This window comes from Calonectris borealis, chromosome W, assembly GCF_964195595.1.
Source record: "Calonectris borealis chromosome W, bCalBor7.hap1.2, whole genome shotgun sequence".
NCBI classification, from domain to species: domain Eukaryota; kingdom Metazoa; phylum Chordata; class Aves; order Procellariiformes; family Procellariidae; genus Calonectris; species Calonectris borealis.
The window spans coordinates 21776111-21785645 of record NC_134351.1 but is presented as its reverse complement, the minus strand read 5'-3'; the positions used below and the strand labels follow the sequence as shown (position 1 = coordinate 21785645).

Genomic DNA, 9535 nt, shown 5'->3' with positions numbered 1-9535 from the left:
ATTTGGCAATATTACTGAAGTAACACAAATCATAGAGCGTTTCTTAAAACCCTTGATATCCATGTAATTGACATTTCACTCACGTTCGTGTTGACATTTTGCATACTTCCTTTTTGCCTAACAGTGAACATTTTAAGTTTAAGCAATATTTGTGTCTATGCATTAAGAAATAAAATAGTTTCCCATATTCTTTTCAACAAGGCCCACAATATAAAAAGCTTCGAGCAAGAAACTCTATACATTTAATAACAGCTTAATCCTCTTTCTCAAAGTGCTTTAGAAGGAGGCAAATAGAGATAATTTAACAAATTCTACATATGTTCAGGAGCCAGCTAGCTAGAATGAAACACAGAGAAGAAAGGCTTTGTGAGATCATTGTAATTTTGCTCCACCCAAGCAAAGAAGGGGACCTGGGGCTACCATGCTGCTGCTCTGCACAAGGCTACAACATGTTGCGGTGGCATTCTGCAGTACTGTGGCTAACCTGAGTGGCATGGAAATATCTTCCAGCTGGCTTGGATGCTGGAAACTGCTTAGGATGACCCTTCAGGTGGACTACTACCTTGTTTCTTAGACAGGTGTCGTGGTTTAACCCCAGCCAGCAACTAAACCCCACGCAGCCGCTCACTCACCCCCCACCTCCGGTGGGATGGGGGAGAGAATCGGGAGGGCACAAGTAAAAAAACTCACGGGTTGAGATAAAAACAGTTTAATAATGGAAATAAAACAAAGTAGAACAGTAATAGTAACAATGAGAACAACAACAATGTCAGAATATACAAAGCAGGCAATGCACAATGCAACTGCTCACCACCCGCCGACCGCGTGTCCGAAAAACGTGAGAGTGCCCCCCCTAGTTTTTATACTGAGCATGACATCACATGGTATAGAATACCCTATTGGCCAGCTGGGTCAACCGCCCTGGCTAGGGTCACCCGCCCCAGCTTCCCCTGCACTTGGCAGAGCATGGGAGGCCGAGGGGGGGGGGGGGGGAAGTCCCCGGTGCAAGCACCACCCAGTAACAACCAAAGCATCAATGGGCCATCAACGCTCCTCTCATACCAGACCCAAAACACAGCACCCCCTCCAGCTACTGGGAAGAAAGTTAACTCTGTCCCAGCCAGAACCAGGACAGCAGGCTAAGTAGTCGAGGTGGAGGACTACGCTGCTATTCTGGGTGAATGGCTTCTGATAAATAAGTTAATTCTTTCAGAACTGGTTTGGGTGTCTCAGCCTGGCATATCCCCAGATCATCTACACATAAACGTTTAATTCTGGCAAAAGCTGTAGACCTGACTCAAAACCATGCCAACAAACTTGTCAACATGGGAGTTGGGAGACAGCAAATGATGTAAATGGAGGGAATAATGTAGACCATTCAATTCTAGAATTTCTCCCCAGTTTTTATTAAGTTTCAGAATATCATCTAAACTATTATTTAAATTAAATTTTAATCAGTATCCCCTATCTGCCCCCTTTTTATTACTGTAAACATGGTGTATTTAAAATATACACTTTGGATGCTAATACTTTTTAAACACAAGTGCTTTCCCTCTTCTCTTTGTGTTAAACCACAAGTAGAGGCAAAGAAGAGGAAGCGAAAATAGTGAGGGTCCTAATCTAGGAAAGCACTAAAAATATCATTAATTTAGCTTTAGCAATTTGGTTTTGTACCCAGAATTAATGGATATGTTCCACAAATTGTGCTCTGTTAGTGCCTTCCTTTCATACATTAAAAATAGGAATAAAATATTTTCCTGTCTCACAAGATAAGTCCATTCCTATTCACGGGAATCTGAGATATCATTGTGATGAATGCCACGAGAAACTAATAATTCTGGGTGCAGCATAGGCTTGGGAAGATTTGCACTAAATAAAGGAGCGGCCAGAAACTGAATGAACAGGGCTGAACAACTGCCTTTTCTGTTAACTCTCATCCAGCACTAAACGAGGCGGGGATCCTGTGGGAAAAAATACTGAGCCATCATGTAATTATAGACTGCAGACACATTTAAAGACGCATCCACACAAGGAGGCAGAACTGAGGCTGTGCAAATACAAACTCCTTTCTTGCACCTCCTAGCATTTGAGTGTTTCACTCTCTAGTGAAGCTACATGTAAAAGCCTTTCCATGTAGGATGGTCTGGGGCTGCTATGCAGAAGTCATAAGGGTACCCTTTTATGGGTCCATTAGTTTCCTCAGTTGTCTTATTTGACATAAAATACACACACACACAGAGACGCACACATGCGTACACACACACATGCTTATACCTGTATCTGTCATGAAGTAATGTAGTGGTAAGGGCTAGTCTAATTCACACAGTGAATCTAGGTTCCTCCACTGAATTTCCTTCCCCTTCCTAAAGCACTGATCTTCACAGTTGAGGTGGATTATGCAACAAGATCGCTCATAGAGGAGGGTTTTGTTACCACCGTGGGAGGAGTAGCCAAGGGATCTGCAATTATGTGGATCAAGAATATAAACCTCTTACACAGGAATGCACAAGAGATCAGCTGCATTCCTGCAGTCCAGAGCCTGTGGTAACAGCAGAGAAATGCTCTAAAGCTCCTGAATTAGAGAAGTCTTTTTTGCCCTCCCAGTTTTTGTTTTGCTTAGCCTGTTTACTGGGACAGCATAGAGGTACAACACAGATAGAAACCAGCTCTATTTATCTTAACTGGGGTGTTCAGGCTGAAATCTAATTTTTATGTCAATATTTTGATGTTTTCACTGCTGAATGTTTTAGCAGGCACAGCCAAATACTCCAGGATTATAGACTGAGTTTGGAGAGGGAAAAATATCAGGAGAGAGAACAGCTTTTCTTTTCTTTCTTTATGACTCTTAAAAGATAATAGATTAAATTACAGGTGAGAAACCCTTAAAATACAGTCTTTATTAAACTGCCTAAGTATAGATTTTCCTGTCTGGAAGTCTTTCTGCTTATATTTCACTTTCTGAATAGTAATTACTGACAAACAAATGCCACATTGTAGTTGTGCTGCCATCGCAGCAATAATAAAGTTGATTTTCACTCTGTCTGTTGCTCAGTGATAATTTTCAGAAGTTATTTTTCAGCTACTGCTGTTCTACTTTGGCAGAAGATGGTATAACCACATTTCTTGTGAGAAAGCACACTTTTATTCAGAAGAAAGAAAAAATTTGTATCCAGTGAAAGGCATTGGTAAAATAATGAAAAGAAAAAATATATGATACCAGTAATTTTTCAGTGTGTAGTACCTTATAAATACATTTCAACATCCTGTAACAATCACATTATATTTGATCTGTGAAAACAATGCACAGATTTTTAGCTTAAAGTATCTTATGATTATTTCTTATGATGATTTAATGTATCATAAGACCAATACAGTCAGTATAATCAGTAAGGAAACACAGTACCTACATCACATCAAGATTAAGAAAATGGAAAAGCTATTAAAAATATATAACCAAAAAATTTCACAAAGAATAAAATTCACATCTGTGCAGGGGGACAAAAGAGATTTGTGTTCTACTGAAGTCCTTTAATACAAGATAAAGTATATATGAAAGGAAAGTTCCTTTGTTGGAAATGCTATGTTACTGCAACACATAAAGTTCTACTATCAGTTAAAACTAAAACAAGACTCGGCATATATGTTGGAATTTAACACAAACTCTTTTTGAGATAATTAACTGTGTAAAGGATGAAAATATTTATTGTATTGTTAACTGACAAGTGGTTGTATATTTCTAAATGTCCGAGTTCCCTCTCAGTTCTTTGGCATATCACTAATTTGATGCAGATACCCTCTTGAATGCCCCTGAAAAATAAATAAACCACCAGCAGCTACATAGCCAAATAGCCAGACACATTCATTGTACTTTATATATAAGGTTATGTTTTAAATTTGGGTGCTGGTGCTGATATTTACATATAAAATTGGTATTTGGTACATGGCTGTATGTCAGTGTAGCTAACACTATTACAGTTGGACTGGCAGGTCAGCAATGTATTGTTTTCTCTGATGCCCACTTTTGATTCCTGTTTTCACAATAGGATGTTATCACCAAAGAAGGCATTTCTTTTCAGGATACTATCCTCCCCGGAGTGGCAGTCTCTGGTGTTTAATAGACCCAAACCAGAGTAAAACCTGTTCCCAGGGTTTGTTATCCTCTATATCCTTCATAGACCTGAACTGGCCTCATTGGGTATAGCTAATTGAAGAACTGTTTTACATGGACTGTCACAAATGTGGGAAGGAAGTGGAAAATGATAACCTTAATTTTAGCTCATATTCCCTGAATTTTAATTGCTCTGATAAATGGCAATATGAATGTCATGCAAAGCAACTGATGACAAAATCCTGAAATCCTATAAAAGGTTAACCGAACGTTGTACATTTAGAAGAGTGTAACTGATTAACTTGTAATCAGCTTGTCCTGCTTTCGGCTGGGATAGAGTTAATTTTCTTTCTAGTAGCTGGTATAGTGCTGTGTTTTGGATTTAGTATGAGAAGAATGTTGATAACACACTGATGTTTTAGTTGTTGCTGAGCAGTGCTTACCCTAGTGAAGGACTTTTCAGCTTCCCGTGCTCTGCCAGGTGCACAAGAAGATGGGAGGGGGCACAGCCAAAACAGCTAACCCAAACTGGCCAACGGGGTATTCCATACCATATGATGTCATGCTCAGTATATAAACTGGGGGGAGTTGGCCGGGGGGCAGCGATCGCTGCTCAGGGACTGGCTGGGCATCGGTTGGCGGGTGGTGAGCGGTTGCAGCACTTGTTTTTCCGGGGTTTTGCCCCCCCCACCCCCCGTTGTTTTCCTCTTCATTACAATTTATTACTGTTGTTGTTGTTGTTGTTGTCATTGTTACTATTATTACCATTATTACTATTATTATTATTACTACTACTACTATATTTCAAGTATTAAACTGTTCTTATCTCAACCCACGAGTTTTCTTACTTCTGCCCTTCCGATTCTCTCCCCCATCCCACTGGTGGGGGAGAGGGTGAGCGAGCAGCTGTGTGGTGCTTAGTTGCCAACTGGGATTAAACCACGACACCATTCCATCTTCTGATTTAAGTTATTCTGGCCCTACACTGAAGCTCTTTTTTAAACCAGATTAGCAAAGGACTTTTATAAATTGTGACTTCCTCAAGGATCCATTCCTTTATGGTCGTGTTTTTTGTTTGTTTGGGTGGGGTGGGTGTTTAAGCTTTAAAACTCTTTTTGGCACAATTGTTACTCAAGCATATTGTCTCTTCTGTAAGAAACCAAGTGAGCTCATTTTAAGAAAAGAAATTGCACATCAAGCTTCCATATTTTCAACCTAAATATATATATATATATAAAAAAATACATATACACACAAAACAGATTAAACACACACAGTGCTCCTGGGGAACAATTCTTCCAACTACTTCAAACCTTACTTGAGTCTTTGGTAGTTTTTCCTAAGATGCTCAGTAGAAGTAGAAAAATCTAAGCAAGATAAAGAATAGCAAAGTCCAGTACAAAGGCAGAGTACTATATTGCCTGAAAAAAATAGCTTCAGTAGCTGTATATGACAATTTCTCTAGGATGAACTTGAAAATGCAACTACCACAGCTTCAAACATCTCACGTCCATGGGTACACAGTACAGTAACCACCGCAGACTAACTATGTCTTATCGTGTATCTGAGAAAAGAACTACAGATAGCATCAACCTCTATGGATAAAGCAATAAGGCTAGAAGCATTCCTTCAACTGATTATTCCAGCGATGGCAATTTGCCTCATTTCTCAAATGGCAGAAAATCTCCCATCCTTGATTTACAGATGCTTAAGCACACTACACAATAAAGTTAAATCATTAGATGAAACCTAATAATATGGTTCTTATACCCTTGCATTCATCATTTGAAAATTTTTTCCCAAATCTTGTCCAGTTTGATCTCTATCAAAGGAAAATTAGCAGGATTTTTCTAGCCCACTCAAGATTCTCAATGGTAAGAGATTAAAATCAAAACAAGTCTCAGCACTACCCCTCCTCCTCTCTTTTGAATTACCAGCTATAATTTCTTCTCCCATGATAAAGTAAGGTAAGGTATTAGAGACTATGTGAAAAAAAAACTGCTGATGGAGAAAACTTGGAGTCAGCACAGCTGACAAGACCATATGTAGTTAGATTTTACCTTTCTGACTAATCGAAGTGCTTGTGTTCTTTCTACTTCATTACTCTGCTGTATGTCAATGCACCTAAAATAAGTTAAAAAACATGTTTTGTTTATAACAGGTAAGGTGAAAGTTAGTGTTGTTAACATCTCGCATTAATATTTATGCAATTGAATAAACAGAAGAATATTATGACTGTTTAAAAACTCTGCCTTTCAGCAAGCATACTCATTATGATTGGTCAATTAGCTTCATTTTATATTTTTTCCCAGTTATCTTCATTGTAATTAAATCACTAGAACGTTCTCAAATATACAGTGACAAGGCATAATGGCTTCAACAAATATTTTCTGAGCTAGCTGCATTTGTCATTTCACAAGAAACTAAACAAAGTATTTGTAATGTTTCACGTCAACAAGTTTTGTGTGTGTTCTCAGATCAGAAAAGTCCTTTTGCTCCAACAAAATTAAACAGCACACTAAAATTTACTATGTGTGTATATTTATAAACAGAAACACACACACATATATCAGTATATTAAATCCAACAAGATTTTAACAAAGGAAGCACTAGAAATTATAATATTTAGATCTACTCATGATGCTGATCTTCTTATCTCATTATTAGTTTGTCCTTTGGTGTTCTTCTGTTGTGTCATGGGTTATACTTAGATTACAAATTCTTGGGCGTGAACTACTTTTTTCCCCTGACTTTGTACTAGAGGCTCCGAAGCACTGTGATAATACAAAGAATCAGAACAACTCCCATAAAACAAATTAAGACATGAAAATTACTGAGGTTTCAACCTTCTAATAACACCACAGATTAATTTATGATTAATGGCATTTACGATTCAAAAACATCTATAATTTGTCTAATTTTTTAATTACTCATAGTATATCATATATTAGGACAGCATTTTATTTGGATTAGCTGGTGTGATGTATTATCCCTCTATTTTTCAAGAGGGACATTATTCATATTGAAGAAAAATTACTTTTATAAAGCTACATATCAAGAACGTAAGAGGATATGAAAACACCTTTTCTCACCTGTCTCAACCACAAAAAAACAAGTGATTTACAATTGTATAATTTACAACAAGGAAGGAAGGGAAAATTACCTGGCTATCAAGTAATCCACTTTCAACTTTAGCACCTTCTGGAGAATACTGGAGTCTCGAATGAGATAGCGGAGGGCTCGCAATCCTGCTGCTCGCACCTCTTTTGCTTCATTTAGTAAAGCTAACCGCAGGCTACAATGAAGACGACAAGGGGAACAAACAATTATTTAGCAGCAGGTAGACTTTACCATCTGACATGCAGCTACTACCTACTCATTTAAAATAAAAAGGTTGATTTTTAAAGAGAAATATTTTGCATTAATTTTCTGTCTTTGAGATATTCACCTGTACAGCCTAGAAGGCAAACCTTCACCCTGCCAGCAGATGTAGACAATATATTAATCTGAAAAAGCCACAAACCAATATTTTTTTTTTTAAAGAACAGTTTATACATCCCTGAAATGATATATGACCAAGACTTGTATACGACTTGTTATTAGACAAAACAGCTGAGCACAATATTAGTCCTGAAAAGGTATTCTGGATTAGTTACAATTTTCAAGAAAATTAACAGGTGGAAAGTATTTCCTCCTCTGCTAGACTGCCAATCCATAAGCATGAGTCCTCAAAACAATGTCTTGACACCTAACAGAGACAAATTTGCACCTTAAGTAATTATATGCACCACTCACTAAAGATGTCATAGCACCAATATGTTTACATGAAATATGAACGTCATAACTTAAGCAGCCCCACACAGCACAGTTTTCTACAGATTTAATTTCAACATATAACCAAAATGTATTTCTCTTTAGACAGATTTTGAAAGCATTTTGCTTGCACGGAGGCGAGCTTTCCTAAACATAACTGTCATCATAATGTATTTTCCTAAATTTACTAGCTAGGTAAAAAGAAAGGAGATTTTGAAGACCTCCAGAGATGGGGTTTGAAAGTATTAAGTGACACACTGTCCTTTTGAAGGCCCTCAAAAGATTTGCCCCTCTTGCTCGACTACACAGGAAGAAAGGAAAAAAAAGCCAACCCAACAACAACAAAAAAACCCCACAAAACACCAAAGGAACCCCAACTCTCAGCCACATATTTTAGTAGGATTGTTTTTGTGGACCTCTAAGAATGTAAATACTTCAGCCAGTGAGACTGAATTTCAACCTATAGAAATTGATTATTTTTTTTCTTTTCTTATTCTAGGATGGTCATGCATGGTAATCAGCTATTCCAAGGCCAAAATCTTCTGAATCTTTCTGCAGATCAGCCAGCCTGTGTAAAAGTGACTATAACAGGAACCTACTTCCAGGCAATGTCTAGACAAAGTAGAAAGGCTGCAATACTATATGCAAATAAAGATGAACTGATTATTAATTTCAGCACCAAGTAGGGAATTACTTTAGGAAGACCATCATTGCTGTAAGCTAGAGGCAAAGAAGAAACAGATTCTCAATATTGTGAGGTTAAGAAAAATTCTTCCTCTAAAAAAGCTGAACTAGGAGAGATTTATTTCCAAGTCATTCAAGAAAAGCAGACAGAAGGAAAGACAAGTAACTCTTCAACTGTGTCGAGTAGATAATAGGTATTCTTTAGATCACGAATCATGCTTTGTTTCTAGTGTTGCAGATTTGCAGAGATGGAAGTCTGAGGGATGAGCACATGAGACTCAGTTGTTCTTAGTGATATTTTTCTATTTGGACTTTTACCTCGCAATTTGCAATTGGTTTGGATATGCCAGTTTAAGACACTTCAGTGGAATTTCCTTTTCGGACAGAAGTTACCCATTACTCATGAAAACAGCATCGTTGCTATCCATGACGTTTCTTATTAGGACAGCCAAATACTGAATCTGGATTTCCCCCCCCCCCATCAAGTACATTACTTTTATATTTGAGAGGAAAACATCTCTTGAATGGCAGAACAAAACAATCTTTAGACAAATAGTTTCTCAAAAGCAATTAATGCTTTGAAAGCTTGTTCTACAACTCACAAGAGGAGGATATTCTTAATTTGTAGACAGAAGTTAATTTAGAATTGGCAACAGTGAAACCACAACAAAGGACAACATTATCATGAGATCCAACATCCAAAAGCAGAAGGGACCAAAAAGGGATGTGTCACTATCTTTAAATAGTGAGAACGCAATGAAAATATATAGCTAGCCAGAAAGACATAGCCCTAAAATAAAGGCCATAAAAATCCATAAAGGTCCAATGAAAGCAATGACATATAGACATGTACAAGGCTGAACAAACACCTCTCCATTAAAAACAAAAACTAAACAAAAAAACCCCACCAGTCAATGACTGAACTGCAAA

The 9535-nt window shown here is 37.6% G+C and overlaps 1 long non-coding RNA gene across 2 annotated transcripts; it reads right to left on the bottom strand.

Moving 5' to 3' along the window:
* Positions 1-3940: 3940 nt before the first annotated feature.
* On the bottom strand, positions 3941-7398 carry LOC142074801 (uncharacterized). 2 transcript variants are annotated; one of them, XR_012670711.1, is made up of 3 exons: positions 7272-7398; positions 6169-6232; positions 3941-5475 (listed from the first exon to the last, which is right to left on the bottom strand). It is a non-coding gene; the product is annotated as an uncharacterized LOC142074801 (long non-coding RNA). The 2 variants fall into 2 exon arrangements; XR_012670710.1 differs by lacking the exon at positions 3941-5475 and adding an exon at positions 5505-5825.
* Positions 7399-9535: the final 2137 nt, after the last annotated feature.